Below are 17,484 nucleotides of genomic sequence, written 5' to 3' on the forward strand. Positions count from 1 at the left end.
ATATTAAGCATTGTCTGACAGAAGAAGAAGAAGATAGGGATGCACTATGAATTACAGATATAGGAATTCCTGACTTTGCTATTGACATTTGCTTGAAGGGGCACACATTGCAGTTCAACCACAGCTGTTTTTAAATTCCAGTTTTCTCCAAAGTTTTCATGTAGTACTTGGATCTGGTTTCAGCTGCAAATCAGCATTACGAAAATATTAGTTTTGCACTCCCCTGGGCTTTGTCTAGAGCACATGTGATATCTCTTAAGAGGATGGGAAATACACAGATCCATGAAATCATCAACTGATACCATAACATCACATCCACAAAACTGATGTATGGGTAAAGCTCACATTTTATCTTAGCTGATTATTGCATTAATAAGGGAAACATCTTTAAATAATCATTTCAGAGTCATAGGCAAACACCATAGAAATTGTGTTTTTAGAAATACCTTTCAATGTTGGCATGCTGGAGACTTAGATGTAGGTAGCCCTGGTGGTACAGTGGTTAAATGCCAGTATCGCAGCCACATGTTGTAAGTGCGATCTTAGAGAAGGGCTCCAAGGTCTACTCGGCCTTCCATCCTTTCATAGGTCAGTAAAATTAGTACCCAGCTTGTAGGAGGCAATTGGCTTACACGTTGTAAACCCCTTAGGGAGTGCTAGTTCACTAATAAGTGGTATAGAAGTGTACTTGCTATTGCTATTGCTAGATGTATACTGAAAAATGCATTGCTAGAAAAATGAAGGATTCCTATTATGGACTGTGAGTGCTGGGACTGTTGAAACATTATTCCATGTCTTCCCTGCCTTCCAGAAAGAGCCATTTAGACAATTTAAAATGTGTAAAAAATATTACAAATATGACTTTTTTGGTTACTGTTGTTGTATTTCTTCCTTCTTCATTAAGTAGAATGGAATAAGAAAGCAGGGGTTAATAGTCCAGTCCTAAGATTTGCTGAATGAGAATTTTATCCAATGGTATTCCTTCTCTGATACAAGGTTCTTTGATTCAACAGAGGTTTGGATCTGTCAGTGGGATTTGAAGGGATTTTTGCCAGTTCTCTTCCAGCTCTCCTTATAGCATCTCCTGCACTGCTTCCAGGTTCCCTAGTCTTCTGGAACAGTTGGGTGACTGTAGAGGAGTTGGAGGATCACAAAAAACCTGTGTCCCTACACATTCAGCTAGTGGCTAATCAGAGGAGGGACACTACTGAGTACTTCTCTAACTCAACAAGACTTTGGGACGGGGCATTTAGTCATGGCTTTCAGATTCTTTTCCATTTACTGTAGAAGTAGAAACTATTGAGTACAACTCATAGTGGTACTTAGATTTTCATGATACTGGGTGCCAATAATTATGACAGGATAGCAGCCTGAGGTACAGATAAAGTTGTGTGTGATCTGAGCAGTCCGGTTGGTATAATATTAGATGTAAATATAACAAGATGTAATTTTGTAGTTTTCATCAGAATTGAACATTCCCATAGTTTATCAAGCCATATTTTCTCCCTTGATATGCTTTTCCCAGTATGCTTTGGCTTTCATGCTTTGATGTTTATGTTTTTAAACCACAGTTCTGTGATACATTTGAGACTGGGAATTGCAATTAAATATTAAGCAGGGCCTTAAATGAGGGTCATACTGTGGTTTAAGATCTTTCTTAGTAAAATAGCTTTAACCCAGTCTCCCATTTCAAATAGGGGGTGATTGAAATATACAAGGATCTAGGGGTAAAGCCACTTTGCAAAAGTAGGAGAGATGATGGATGTGGGAGGGGCATTGGGCTTCAATGTTAATTTCTTTCTCCCTAAACCACGGTTCTGAAAACAAGGACTTACATCTAAAAATGCTCACTAGGTTTCATTCTGATGTTCTTAATTTGCTACCTCTAATTTAAAGTGAATGCATGTTCAAAAACTATGATACTGTTCTCTAAATCAACAATAATTTATGGATTATAAAATTTCACAAATCTTACCTAAATCAACAATAACTTATGCAATTTGATGAATCTTGAGATCTGACAGATAGTTTTCAGAGGGGAGACAATAATAGTTTTTCATTTCTACAACCATTTCTTATGGCTAGATGTGCACTTGCATCATGCCTTGGTTTGCTTAAGTTGCAGGACACCACTGATGCCAGAGGCATAATTCCATGCATATGAATTTTTGCCTATATATAGTACTAATGCCCTGAGTGTTTTAAAATACAAGGAATCAGCCTATGCATTATGTATACCACTCAAGGCTTTCTAAAATACTTGCTCCTGTCTACTGAAAATTCCTAAGTCGTTTTGTGCAATTGTTAAATCGCCACTCTTGCAAATATGGTAATTGCTTTTGCTATAATTTTTTGGTTGTCAGCTTGATGAAATGAATACATGAAGAGTAAAACTTTTAGAGATGTTGAAGAAGGGAATCCATCCTATAAAAGCACCTCTGAACCATTTCACAGTGGTATATATGCTGATGACCAAGGAATGTGTAACAGCCTTGTATGGTCAGCACTGAAAAGGTGTGCACTTGAAAGAAGCTTGGCATTTTTACACTCAGGGATGTTCTTTTCTTTTGAATCTGATCAGATGCCCCCAAAATAAACTAATATAAAGCATAAATCTTAACAAGCTTCACTATATATCACAACAGATGCAGTACAGCAATTCAAAATCAATTCACAAGGTCAACTTTTTAAAACATTTGAAACCCTCATAAATTAATTTTGTACTGATTTCCTATAGTTATAACAATCGAAAGATTTTTTTCTTTTAAAAGTAACCATTACAATATAACTAAGTTTGTCAGTTTATATCAACCTATTGAGGTTTCATCTTTTAGCTGTAGTGTGTTTACATAATACTCTATGAAACAACATCTTCCAAGAAAGATAAGAAAGCTCTTTCAAGATAGATATGTGAGACAACAGTGATAGTATAGTTTTAATCCCTTAGCTGACATAAAATATAAATAGGAATAAGATTTCAAGAAAATGTTTTTTCTTAGTTATATCTCTTATCAGTCTTGTTCTGATGTGTCTGTCTTTTCAGCCAACAATAGATGCCAGGCTTACAAAATGCAACACTTAATGCCTGAAGCCATTTTCTAGTCTACAGCTATTTCCATTTGTGCTACCGGTAAACATACAGCTAATATCTTGTAATGCATGAAAACTTTAATATGCAACTATACACAGACTAAAGCATGCAGTGTGTTTTGCTTGGCCATTTGTTTTGTACTCTCTGAAATTCCCATAAAGGATTATGTGACCACCTTGAAAGACCATTATACACAAAAGAGGAATCTCATTCTTCAAATTCTTTCCAAGAGAGACTATTGATTTATTATAATGTAACTTTATAGTAATATAATCAAACCTAGGAATAAGTGAGAGTCAGCATGATGTAGTGATTTCAGCACTGGACTAAGACTCTGGAGACCAGGGTTCTAATTCCCGCTTGGCCATGGAAATCACTGGGTGACCCTGGGCAAGTCATATTCTCTAAGCCTCGGAGGAAGAGAAAGGCAAAACTTTGCAAGATTTGCCTTAGGATTGCCACAAGTTAAAATGACTTGAAGCCATATAACAACATGAATTATTATTATAATTATTATTATGTTTATTTATATCCTGCTCTTCTTCCAAGGCTGGGAATCAGGGCGGTTTACAACATTAAAAAAAACACCATGCAGTTAAAAACATAGAACAATAGTATATTAAAATAGAATTAAATTGCTATGATAATTAAAACAAATGCAATACTAAAATCCAGTTTAAAAGATTAAAATGCTTTAAATACATTTTAAAAATATAACAGCACCCATCACCTGCCTTAAGACCTTTCTGTTTTAAAAGCCTGTTTAAACAAGTAGGTCTTAGCCTGCTTTAAAAGCCTGTTTAAACAAGTAGGTCTTAGCCTGCTGGCAGAAGGATAACAAAGAAGGGGCCATCCTGGCCTCCCTGGGCAGGGAGTGTAGGGGCAGCCACAGAAAAGGCCCTCTCTTGTGTCCCCACCAGTCGTACCTGTGATGGTGGTGGGATGGAAAGAAATGCCTCCTCTGAGGATCTCAGAGCCCGGGCTGGCTCATATAGGGAGTTAGAGTTTGCCAAATAGCTTGGACCTGAGCCATATAGGGCTTTATAGGTCATCACCATAATTTCAATGAATAAGCTAAATTAAGTTTCTTGTACCCTTGCTGACATCATTTTTTGGATGTCCTATAGCATAGACAGTGTTCTAAATAGCTTCAGCGCATATCTAACATTTCTCTGTGGAAGTGTGTGTGTGTGTGTGTGTGTGTATTTGATAATTTGATTATTTAAGTATAGTTCACTTGCTCAGACTTGAGTTATAATGAAAAGGATTAAAATTACTGTAAATCAGGAGTGGGCAACTATGGCAAGTTTAGGGACTGATTTTCTGCCTGAAATCTGGGTGTGTCATGGGCTGCCAAAAATGCTAGCAAACAAACAAAAAACCCAGAAGCATTTGGGAGTCCACCTATGTATGAATTGAAAAACAGTATTTTAAAATGCTAAATAGTGTGGCATGTATGCCCAGCCTGTTTGAAAAGTTAATTGCTGCACCTTGAGGCTTCTAAAAGGCTGTTCAACCTATTTTCAGCAAGAAAAAAACACCAGATAGTATAATGAAGTTTCTTTATTTTATTCATTTATATTCTCCCTCCTCCCAAGGTAGCTAACAAATTATTAAAACCAGTACAGATTAAAAACCATACAAAAACATCTTTTAAAAAAAAACTGCAGAGTTAAAACTATTTTTTCATTGAAAACAATATTAAAAAATCAACACAACACAGCACCTCATTGAAAACCCATCACAATGAATTACTAAAAGCTTGTTTTAGAATTGGAAAGCTTTTACTTGCAGAAGAAAAGCGTGGACAGTGCCACCCTAGCCTCCCTATGAAAGCAGTTCCAAAATCTGGGAGCAGACATCAAAAGTATCATCTCACTTGTTTCCACCAAAAAAAGCCTAAGAAGGCAGTGGGGCAGAGAAAAGGGTCTTACTTGAAGATCTTAGAGCTTGAGTGTGCTCATGCAGGGAGATGCAATCATTGAAATGGTCCTGAACTGTATAGGGGTTTATTGGTCATAATCAACATTCATAGGCTTAAAGAAAGTCACTGATGTAAATGATAATATAAATTTATTTAAATTTATTCATACAGATTCCACTTAATCAAGAAACAAACTGTTGGCAGTGTTGAAGGTAGAGAAAAGAAGTCATACTCAACAAGGCATTATGAATCAAGGACTTAACTTGATTTTAACTGTAATATGTTGTCATGGCTGAAAAATCTGATCTCAGGCTTAAAAATTACAAAATTTTGTTCCTTCTGATATAATTTAGAATGATTTATTTCTACCTAATTGTAGTATGTTTCCTAAATCAACAAATGCCATGAGTGTGCTTTCACTTATGGGTTGATTGCAACTATACAGATGGATATGACAGATGTTTACCTTTTGGTAATCTCCTAAATATCCCTTGGATACTTAATTTATTTCAACCTTCTATTATGTGTTTCTGCCTTGAATCTCATTTGGGAGAAAGGCAGGGATATAAATCCAATAAATAAATAAATAAATAAATAAATAAATAAATAAATAAATAAATAAATAAATAACTCTAAGATCAGTTCACACCATCTTGTAGGAAAGTACATAAATATATACTACCAAAGAGTACATGACTATATAGTTGGCTGATATTAACATGTGTGATTCTAGTAGCACTTCTAAGAACATGGTATGCAGTTGAAATTGCTCTAGTGATCAGTTTTATATTTGCAGTAATTTAAATCCTCATGACATTAATCACTCAAAACAAGTATTGAAACTTGTCATATTGAGGAGGGAGCAAGCTTGTTTTCTGCTGCTCCAGAGAACAGGACCCGGAGCAATGGATGCAAGCTCCAGGAAAAGAGATTCCACCTCAACATTAGGAGGAACTTTCTGGGATGCTTTGATGGAGGGTTCCTGCATGGCAGGGGGTTGGACTGGATGGCCCTTGTGGTCTCTTCCAACTCTACTCTTCTATGATTCTATGACAGTAAAGGCTGTTCGACAGTGGAACAAACTCCCTCAGAGTGTAGTGGAGTCTCTTTCCTTGGAGGTCTTTAAACAGAGGCTGGATGACTATCTGTCGGGGACGCTTTGATTGAGAGTTCCTGCATGGCAGAATGGGGTTGGACTGGATGGCCCTTGCGGTCTCTTCCAACTCTATGATTCTATGATTCTATAAAAAGTATTTCCTATTTTGTACCATCACTGGTCCTTTTGAATGACTCACTTTTGCTTCTCTTTCCATTCTACCATCCATTTCTTCTCTGTATACAACAGCATATTGTTTTCTCACTCCCTCTCCCTTACACCATCTTTGTTCTGCATTCTCAGCTGCCTTCTTTTTTGAATCCACAAATCCCTCTGCTTCCTTCAGTTTTGTATCCCCATACCTTTGTCACCCATATCTGCAATGTTGTTGGATGAGTTTGGTAGCAATAGCTCAGTAGGTTTGCTCTTGTCCAGCAGTTCACTTTGAGTAACACACAGGATTACACAATGGTTCTGCTGCACATCCAGTTAGATGTTACTCTTGAAGAACTGACATCAGAACTGCAGATAGAATGATGCAGACCTTTTCTCTTAGCCATGCCCTTACATTGATGATCGTGGGTGGGCCTTATACAGAAGTGGAAAGGGTTGTAAACATTGGCTGTTTGGGATTCCCACAGTGGCTTATGCATAAACAGGGACAGGGCTTATGTTGTACAAGCCTTTAGATATAAATCATGGGCTGTATCATGAAGTTATGTATGGTATAATTTTGGCAGGGTGGATTTCCTCAGATGTATATGCAGCTCAAATACGGAGCATTTTAGATGTTATCCTTGTGGAAAACGTTTTTCTGTGAATGGCTTCGGTGAAATGTTTGCATGAATCTTACCTTTTATACTTATTACTCTCACTTTCTAGTTTTGTTGCTAGGATCACATATAACTGGTCCTTTTGTATGATTTTATATCATTTGTATCATTTTTGGAAGCCAGTAGAATTCTAAAGCAAGCTTGATGTATTTTGCACATTTTGTTTGTCGTAATAATGGTATCATGGAGAGCCAGTGTTATGTAGTGTTTTAGGTGTTGGACTTCAGGAGACCAAGTTCAAATCCAGGGTTCTCTCATCATTTTGGGGTGGGATGGGATGGCATTACCCCACCCAAGTTGGTTGAAAATGTTTGTGAGTTGACCCCTTTTCTTCCACAAATGACTTGGAGATTGCTTTTGTAGAACCAGAAGAGGCATTGTTTTCCTTCCTTTGAGAAAAATAAATATTTACAACTATATCCAATATATACCTAATTCAAATATATATGAAAAGTAGACAAATAAATTTTAAAGCAGGAGCCAAAGCTCATTTTCTATATAGTTCCAGTGATTCCTCATACATATAGGTTCTTTTCTGCCTACTATTATTTAGATGGTCTGGCTGTAGGTACATTTATCTTTTCTTGGCAGTGACAGATAGGAACCACCCAGTGTTGTCACCAATGGGTCACGTGGAGGTCCAGTGCAAGGCACATGTTGGCACATGCAAACAGCAAAAATGACCCGAGACTAGTAAACAGCAAGACTTATAGCATTTGAGAGTAGAAAAATCATAGCCTCTGTCTAAAGCAACACTGAGGGAGTGAGAAGTTGAATCTGTTAGCTCGGAAGATAAGTGACAAGTAGGAATGGTCTGTTGAGTTGTACACCCTTTATTTCAGGGGAACCAGCTGGGACTTGAAACTAGCCATAGACATAATATCTCTCCCCACCCTCCCCCCCCCCCCAAAAAAAATAGAAAATGGTGCTGCAGGGAGGTCAGAGCACTGGTGATAATGTTTGGCAAGGATGATCAAGGCTGAACCTAAACTATCAGTTTGCCTCAACAGTTGACCATCCCTCATAATTCATCCACAGCTTATTCTTTAAGGCTGGGATAATTAAGTATTAGAATCTCTTACTATTCACTGCTGGAGTAAATGAGTTACAGAATTCATGCTATCTTACCTGCATATTACACATCCAAGACTGTTTGTCTCATCTCACTAGCCACAAGCTATTATCGTTGCTCATTATTTTCATGCTGTTTTTATATGTTGTAGTGCTGACCTCTTTTATTGCATATATATATATTTGCTTTGCAAGCTGTCCTGTAAAGTATGGTGACATACAAAACCTTCAGTCGATAAAGGCAGATAGGCACAGAATGGCATGTGGTGTGAGGTTCTGCGCCTTTTATTAAAGCCAAGAACAACTTGCCAAAATACTTTATCTGCCCTGAAACAGGCTGGCAGATGCTATTTAAACATAATTTTTAGATTCATAGTCGCCTCTCATTAAAAGTAGAGTCCCTTAAAATCTTGTTGCCATGGGTAACTAAGCTTTTTGACATAGGAACGTATTTGTAGTGCCAAAACCCACAGTGTGAAAAACACAAAGAGGCTCCAGTTCAAGCAAATGATTGATCGAAAGCCTAAGAGGCAACCACAGCATTTGATACTTAATGGGGGCACTGTTTCTTATCTTCAGAGATAGACAGTAGCTGCTTATTATTCCATGACTTACTTGTCCTTTTGCTTGATGCAAATTGCATCACATTTTTTTCTGTAAGGGAGAGAAGCAACAAGTAGTTTTTGTATTCTGGGTGTGTGCTACCTGTGCAAAGTACTTTCCATAAAATAAAGTTTCTCTGTAAAATTCTCAGCTTCATATCATGAAACATCATGCTATGGTTCCTTTGATCTAAGATTGTCTCATAATTGTAGTGTTTGGCAGTGCCTATTAAACTTACAAGACTATTTATTTGTATTTAGACTGCTCACTTCATCTGTAAAACCATACAGTTGGTAACAACACAGAAAATCGCTTACAGGTGGCTGTCTTAAGAATATTTTGTACTAATGACTAGTAATCAATTCTGCTTTTTTTTTTAAAAAAAAATTCAACTTATACAAACAACATATAGTTGTTTAATTCCCATTTGCAAAGTTTTTGGAATGGAAATTCCTCGTATTGTAAGTACCTCTACTTTAGAAGCTCTTTCTTTAGATCTGTAACAACAATGGCATTCAGTTTCCAAGAAACCTGAGAAATTATCTGTAAAGTGACCTTATCTCATTGACTATTTGTCAGAAGCAGCCATGATCCAGGAATCATAAGAAAAGATGTAACATTTCTGGAAATTCTGAAGTTTTTTGGGGGGAAATTTTCCTCTGTTTTTCCCAGACCCCCCCCCCCCAAAAAAAAAAAAAGGTTTGGGGGGGAATGAAAAATAAAATAATATTATCATCCTTTACAGATTGCATAGTGCATTATTATTTCAGGAACATAAAATGAATTGTACACATATAATACCATTGTATAATTATGTTTGGTATGAAATTATCATGTTTGGTATATTAAAAGTATATTTTGTTCAAATAAGATTTACAAATGGAATTTCCCTTTTAAATTTTTAGTTTTATTTTACAAACTGAACTTCTAAGTTATGAACTGTAAGTAATCTCTTTGATTTTGCCACTCCTTTTGGAGCAGGCAAAAATCAATACAAAGCATTAGTAAATCAGAGAAAATTATTTGGTCTCCTCTAGTCTACTATAATGACAAACAGATACAGTGTGTTCTTGCCTATAGAAGGAATTGAAAAAAAAAAGGATACCAAAACCAGGAATTTCAATGGCCAAATAGTGTATGTTGTTTTACGTAGAGAGTATGTTGTTTTATTTCTCTTAATTATATCTATCAGAAATAATTTGTGGTGGGGGGAGTAAATTTTTGGAGAACTTACTTTAAACATAGCATTCCTAACTGCAAAATGAACTTTCCATAAGCCAAGAGTTTTTTTTTTATTATTATTTCTGAATTTTTTTCAAGAAAAAAGGCTTCAGAATAAAAGGGGTTGACTTCTCCCCCTGAAATTTTCTTTTTTTTTCCTCCTGGGCCTTTACATTTTTTGCCAATCCTCACCAGTGAAGTTGTGAAAAGGTGGAATTTGTGGGTAGTGGAGGTCATACAAGATAGGAGGTGAGTATGAACATATGGGGAAAGATTAATGACTGAAAGATGACCTGATGAAGGTTTTAGAGAGACCAAAGTTCCACTATTCTTAGTGTAAGCATGGTTCTCATAGACATTTGCACTAATAAATTAGTTTGGATATACTTCTTGCCTCTCTGTTTTATTTCTAAAACAACCAAGGCATCCAAACATCAAATGTTAAAATAAGGAAAAACAATATAACATAGTATTTGGATTTCATTTACTGAATTCTGCTGTTTCTTATTTGTATTAATATTTAATTACATGATTATTTTATGTTTTGCTTTTGTACATCACTTTGACTGTTTTAGGAGTAAATCAGAAGGGAATAAAATATTAATTCAACCAATGGCCTACTGAAACAATAAGTTTTTAAAATAATGTCTAAATACCATTAAATATTGAGTTTATATTTTGGGTAGGACTCCTAATAGTTTGAAAAGCTGCAGAGAGTGCTATTAGGACCAACAAGGATGCATGTCACATGCCTAGATCTAGTCTAGATTGTTCAGTAAATGTTGTTTCAGTCCCCAAGGTAAGATGTAAAGCAAATTAAAATGGTTCCACAAATCAGGTTCTTTCAGAAACTCTTGGTACTTCTTAGGGTGCAAAATATGTTAGTACAAAGATGCTGTAGCAAAACAATAGTTTCTTGGAGGGCTCTCCCCTGTGTCTCATCAATGGAGTCACTCCATTTTTGGTAGTGGGCATTAGACTCTTGCTACTCACACTGAAGTGCAGCACTGGCTATAAGGCAGACTAGGGCTAAGGTGTGTGCTCACCACAGCCCAGTCCTTTTTTGGAAGGGGCAGCTTCAAGCCACCTCTTCAGGGCTGTCTGTTTTGGCCCTTAGCCATTTTTTGAAAAGACAAATTAGTGCAGTACCAGGATGAGAAAAAAGCTCAAACTGGAAAAATGAGAAATGGAGAGAACTTGAAACTGCAGATTTGCCCATCCCTTCTGAGTCCCTGTTATTGTAAATCTTTTGAAAGTGTTAGAAATATAGCAGCCTGATTTATTTTGCAAGAGCCTCATGGGGAGAGGCTGAAGGGACATTTTTGCTTGCCTGGACTGTTTGCCATGACAGATCTAAGATGCTAGCATAAGTCTGCTCTTATTACAGGTTGTTATGCTCATATATCTTTTCAGGAGTCATAACCTGTCATGAATGGTCTCCATGGACTCTAATTACACTTTTCAAAACGTTTAATTACTTAATAAGAACAAGCAATACTTGTGAAGTCAAAGACTTTCACGGTGACATCCATAGATTTTTGTTGTTCTTCTTGTCCCAGTGTTTATGCATTTCAATGGCTTCCCTGTACATTTTGACCTGATAGTTGTTGGCTTGGTCCAGAATTTCAGTGTTTTCAAATAGCATTTTATGCCCAGGTTGGTTTATAACATGTTCTGCTACTGCTGATTTTTCTGACTCACCCAGTCTGCAGTGTCTCTCATGTTCTTTGATTTGTGTTTGACCACTATGTTTGGTGATCCCTATGTGGACTTGCCCACAGCTGCTTATTGTTATTTTATTAAAAGGCTTGTTTTTTTCACCCAGGGTTATTACTGTGGATCATGAAAGTAAAAAGGTTCAGTGATTATCAAATACCTCACATTTTATGTGGCTCACAAGATTTGTAATATCAAATTTGCAATGAACTTAATTATCAATGAAAGTATTATTACTTCAAGTGTTGATATTAAATATAAGTATTGGAATAGATACAAGGAAAAATGACTTGGTAAACAGAAAAAACACCTTCTACTTATATTTTAGGTTTCCATAAGCACTATAGTCATTATGGAATTTTGTCACAATTTATTTTATTTCTGATTCAGACGTTGTAGATCAGCTTTCATCACATGCTTTGTTGAGCTGTGAACTTTAGGAGACAGTCAAGTCTTTTCCTCCCAACTTTAAGAAATTGTCTCATAAAATGGCACTCAGTTTGCATGATTTCCTGTGTGAATGGCTCACCACAGTTGTATCCATGATGACCCAATGAACTTCAATTCTCTGTAAAGATGAGCTCTTCAGCTGTCATGGGTCAGTTAGGTTCCTGTGTCTCAAACATAGTTGTGTAGCTTTATCCAAAACACATTTCTAACTATTTCTGGGGCCCTTAACTAATTGTTTTGTGCTGTCTGAAATATAGATGTTAAGCTACACATTTTTGGCCTTTCCTTGCCCTAGGAAAGAACAGTGGGAGACCTTCATTTGGCCCTGAGAGTTGATCTGTTCATAGTATCCATTTCAGACTGCAGATGGGGAAATGGATATGCCTCTTCATTTTTCCCATATACTTACCAATTCCATTACTACCCCCCCCCCCCCATTTTAAGATATATTGCTTTGCACATCCATTCATTTCCCACCTCCCTATTCAACTTTCTGTTTCCTGATTTTTTTTTCTTCAACACAAGTATTCACTGCTGGATTAGATGTTTGCTGCTGTTACAAAATATTGTTTGACTTTTCTCATTTATAGTTGCCATTATTTATTGCTCTCATTACAGAATCACTCTTTATACCTGCCAGACTGTCTGTGGTGTATTAAGTTCATAAAAGCTTCTAGATTATTATTATTATTATTATTATTATTATTATTATTATTATTATTATTATTATTCCTCCTCCTCCTCCTCCTCCTCCTCCTCCTCCTCCTCCTCCTTCCAGAAATTGATTTTCCTGTTGGCTAGTCTCTTTTGCCTATAGTAAAGTACTGTAAATACTAGGAATTTTGGTGGTTTCTCCCTGAAAAGTGAGTTAATTTACTCAGTGTCTAAACTACCATGACTTAAAAATGAAAACATGGCTATTACAAAAGTAAATATGCTCAAAAGCTTTTCTGAGGAAAAAACATTTCATCAAGTTAGCAAACATCGACTGCTATATTGCTCACTAGCATTCATTGTATGTGATTTGGCCAGCCTATTTAGATTAGATACTTTTGCTAATATTTTCTAGAAGTACACAAGATAATTCAATTCATTTATGTAAAAGATATATAAGCTGCCTTTTTCAAGAAGCTGTCCCAAGGCATGCAACAAAATGTAAAAGCACAAGACATACACAAATACGTAATAATAGCAACAATAAAGGCACTGATAATGTAAGGATTAACAGTTAAGACCTGCAGTTCATTCACACTAAAGAATTATAGTGCTTTTATTCCACTTTAATTACTATAGTTCGGTCCTATTCTTGGATTTTCCATTTGGGAAGGACATTTAGAATTCTTATCCTGAGTGTTTTAATGTGTCACCAAACTACCAGTTCCACGATCCCTTTGGATGGAACTATGACAATTAAAGTGAAACAAAAACACTTTAATTACGTATTATGAATGGACCCCTAGCAGTGGTGCATGGGTTTGTGTAAGGGGTGTGCATCACACTGGGTGACGCCATCAGAGGAGGAGCACTGCTGCGGAGATGGCATCAAGCCTCGAGCCACAAAGAAGCCTCATCCTGATCCTAAGGACCAGTGGTGGGTGCTGAGGTGCCTCTAAACTGGCTTCCACTGCTTTTGTCCCACCAGCACCCGCCATTGCTTGCAAGGGAGCTTCTCTGAGTGGACTCCCCAAGTCCCATGATGGCTGCCCCCATCACCATGGGGGAGGCTATGGGGGTGACACCATGAGTTACCACACTGAGGAGATACCAGCCCTAGTGATGCCACTGGCTCCCAGGTTGTACCAGTCACACCATATTGCCAGCAAAATCCTAACTTGGGTGTAGGCCACGATAAGCCAGAAACAACACCATCATTATTGACTGGGCTTGGCAGATGGAAGAGAGTGTCCACAGACTGCTAGCTGAATACTCATTTAAATAAGATATGGGTATGAAGATCAAGATATAGATATGAAGATTAAAGGGATCAGTTAATGGAGCAAAATCAGTTCAGAGTGGCTGGAGTTACAATGCCAATGTTGTCAGATTCCAACTGTTGATTTTATATATTTTGAGTGGGGCTTGGAGCTGTATTTTTAAAAATAAATAAATAAATAAAATCACCTTTGCAAACTTTGGCATGTAGTACATAAAGTCCAGTGGGCTCTGGCAGGTCATAAGGAAACGTTACTGGCAAAATCTTTCTCTCTGATCTTGTGCATACAGGCAGAAAGTGTGGATTAATCCTGTATTTTGTTGTTGTTTTTTAAAGACACTGGGGAGTCTTGTAAGAAAGACGGCATTAAACCAATTCCCACAGCTGTCATTCCACTACTTCCTACCTTTACTTCTAGCCTTTACCTAGGGTTGAATCCTCATGTGAAGATTACGAGGGAACTGCATGTATATATATGGCATTCTCTCACACAGTGGGACATAAAACAGTGCGTTAAAACTTACTTTAATGATCTCGTGCCTTACTGCCCTAATACAGATATAAAAGTCTTGGTCCAATAAGATGAGGTCAAGAAGGAGTCCTTCCTTCCTTCATTCCCTTGTGTGCCTGATTTAACAATACAGTGGTTTATTTAAACCAAGAGTAGGTAAAATGCAACATGTAAGCTGCAGGCTTGCCCCAACCATACTTTTGTGAGCCCCAGCCAGTCTCCTGAAGCCCTCTGAGCCCTGCAATTTCTATATAAACATTTTAATGATCTGAAAAATCACACCAATCTCCCCTTCCCGAACTATGTGAAGGTCGACTTTTCTCTCCAATATGTATTTTATTTTCACCATATGCTAGAACCAAATGATGACAGGAAGTGATGTGTGAGTGTGGCACATGGGAGTTGTCTTTTGTTTTAACCCTTAGTTTCCCTTGACATTAACACTAGAAAATTACAGTTTAATCTCTGTTTGCAAATCAGGTTTTGCCTTAATAGTCTCATTTGATAACCTGATGTAATGCTGAAACCACAGTTTTGTAAACAATGAAATAACCATGTTAATTTCTTTTAGTATAAGAAGGAAATGGATGGGGGAAGGACTCTTGCAGTACCTTTAAAACTGATATATTAAAACATAAGCTTTCATGAACTCCCTATAAAAACTGTTGTTGTTGACATGCAAATCACTTTGCTGCTGTGATATGGTGACAAAGTATGTCTCAACAGTGGTCATAAAGAGCATTTAACAAACTAAGGGAAGGAGTCAGTTTTTGCATAAAAGCATAGATAACCAGGGGAACACAAGCATTGTGGAGAAAAGTGTTTGTCCAGGGCATTGGTATAGGTATAGAAAAGAGAATACTGCTACAAAGCAGGTAAGAGGAGAATCTTTTTGTTAAATGTGTAGCAATAAAAACATATAGCTTTTAATATGTATAGTGTGCCAAGAAATCTCTGTGTCTCCTCAAACTGTTACTAATAGAGTAGAATTTGTGGATATATCCAAATTCGGTTATTTCTGTTTCCAGTTTTCCTTTATTTATTTTAAATCAAGAATTATTGTTTGGAGGTCTGAAACTGAATACTGAGCAAGGTGAAGTGTCCTATAGGTGGTATTTCCATTTCTAATTTCAGATTTGTGTTCATATATCATCTTTTATAGAGACTAGTCCTGTTTGTCCTGTTGGAAGAAACAGCAGCTTCTGCACTTGTTCTTGCTACTCTCGTGTCCACTAGTGGTAAGATGGCTTAGGCAAAGAGGGATTAGGATCTGTTCTCTTCCTTTCCTGCATGCTTTCCCTTCCTCTGTCAGCCAGCTATCCCAAAAGTGTTTGGGAAAATAACAATTTCTGTTTCAGTCAAGGTTAATTATATGACTGTCCGCTGTTGTAAAAGAAAAGGAATTGGCCCAGGTTGAACCCCCTCTGCTTCTCTTCCCATCTACTCTTTAATGAGGGATAACAAGGGGGAACGTGCATCCCACACGCTCTTTTCTCTTTTAGATTAGTTTAGAAAGGGTCACACTGTTGCTATCCAAGAATGTATTTCCTTCATAAATATTCCTCCCCTTGAGGATTCTAAACTTTTTTTTTTTCTGCTTGTGATTTGGTTCTTTCAAATTCATCTTCCTGACATGGGCACCTCGTCTGTGAATGGGGTAAAGGCTTTAACATGCTTTTCATTCAAATAATAATCTCTCATGATCCATCCCCTCTAAGATGTCCAATATAGAGTGCTGGAGGTTGACAGAAAATGATATATATAACAATAGATGATGATCAAGGAAAAGCATCCCTTACGTTGTGGGTGATATTTTTAGGCCCTGTAATGTTGCTGCCAGAGAAGATATTTCCTGAAGAGTAACTCATTTAGGTCCAATGTGTATTAATGTTATTGGTAATCTCTGCTTAAAATACCCTGGCTTTTATGCAGGATCTTCAGCTAAAGCCTCCCAGCAGGTAGATGTCCAGTCTCTTTTGGAAGATGTCCAACGAAGGGGACCTCATCACCTCTTTAGGCAATTGGTTCCATTGCTGAACCACTATTACTATTAAGAAATTCCTTCTCATGTTCAGTTAAAATCCATTTTTCTGTAACTTCAAACCATTAAACCTGATCCTAACCTCTGGGTAAACAGAGAGCAGGCCCCCTCTCTCTGTCACAGCCCTCGAGATACAATCATGGCATCCTGCAGTCTTCTGTCCACCAAGCTTAACATGCCCAGCTCCATCAATCTTTCCTCATATGTGAAGTCGAAGGCTTTCATGGCTGGCATCCATAATTTTTTGTGGGTTTTTCAGGCTATGAGGCATTGTTCTCGAAGAGTTTATTCGTGAAGTTTTGCCTTCCATTCCAGCTTTCTCTGAAGATACCAGCCACAGCTGCTGACAAAACGTTAGGAATAAACTCTTCTAGAATATGGCTTCATAGCCTAAAAAACCCACAAAAAACTTTCCTCATATGTTTTGTTCTCCACACCCCATTGCCCTTCTCTGAACCTGATTCAGCTTGACAATTTTCTTCTTAAAATGAAGCATCTAGAACTGAACCCAGTATTCCAAATGAGGCTTGACCAGTGCAGAATATAGCCGGACTATTACTTTCCGTTGGCTTTGAAACTATGCTCTTATTAATGCAAGCTAAAATATTATTTGCCTTCTTTGCTGCAGCTTCACACTGCTGGCTCTTGTTCAGTTTATTATCAACAATAATCCCAAGATCCTTTTCAAAGCACTGCTGAGCCATGGATCTCCCATCCTATACTTGTGTATTTAGTTCTTGTGGCCTATATGTAGAAATTTGCATTTGTCTCTGCTGCATTTCATTTTATTAATTTCTGTCCAATTCTCTAGTTTATCTAGATCCTTGGAATTCTGTTCCTGTCTTCCAATGTGTTAGCCACCCCTCTCAGTTATGTGTCTGCTGCAAATTTGATATGGACTCTCTCTACCTGTCATTTAAATCATTGTTGAAAATGTTGAAGAGGAATGTCCCTAGGATAGAATCCTGAGGCACTCCACTTGTGACCGCTTTCC

At 37.3% G+C, this 17,484-nt stretch overlaps 1 protein-coding gene across 1 annotated transcript in view; it reads left to right on the top strand.

The window, feature by feature from the left end:
* The window catches only part of LOC149311106 (DBH-like monooxygenase protein 1), a 56,716-nt gene that overhangs the window by 17,886 nt on the left and 21,346 nt on the right, over positions 1-17,484 (top strand). The gene's annotated exons all lie outside the window — the stretch shown is intronic.

The sequence above is a fragment of the Sceloporus occidentalis genome, unplaced genomic scaffold (genome assembly GCF_023333645.1).
Source record: "Sceloporus occidentalis isolate IW3139 unplaced genomic scaffold, rSceOcc1.0.p SCAF_6, whole genome shotgun sequence".
Classification (NCBI taxonomy): Eukaryota; Metazoa; Chordata; class Lepidosauria; order Squamata; family Phrynosomatidae; genus Sceloporus; species Sceloporus occidentalis.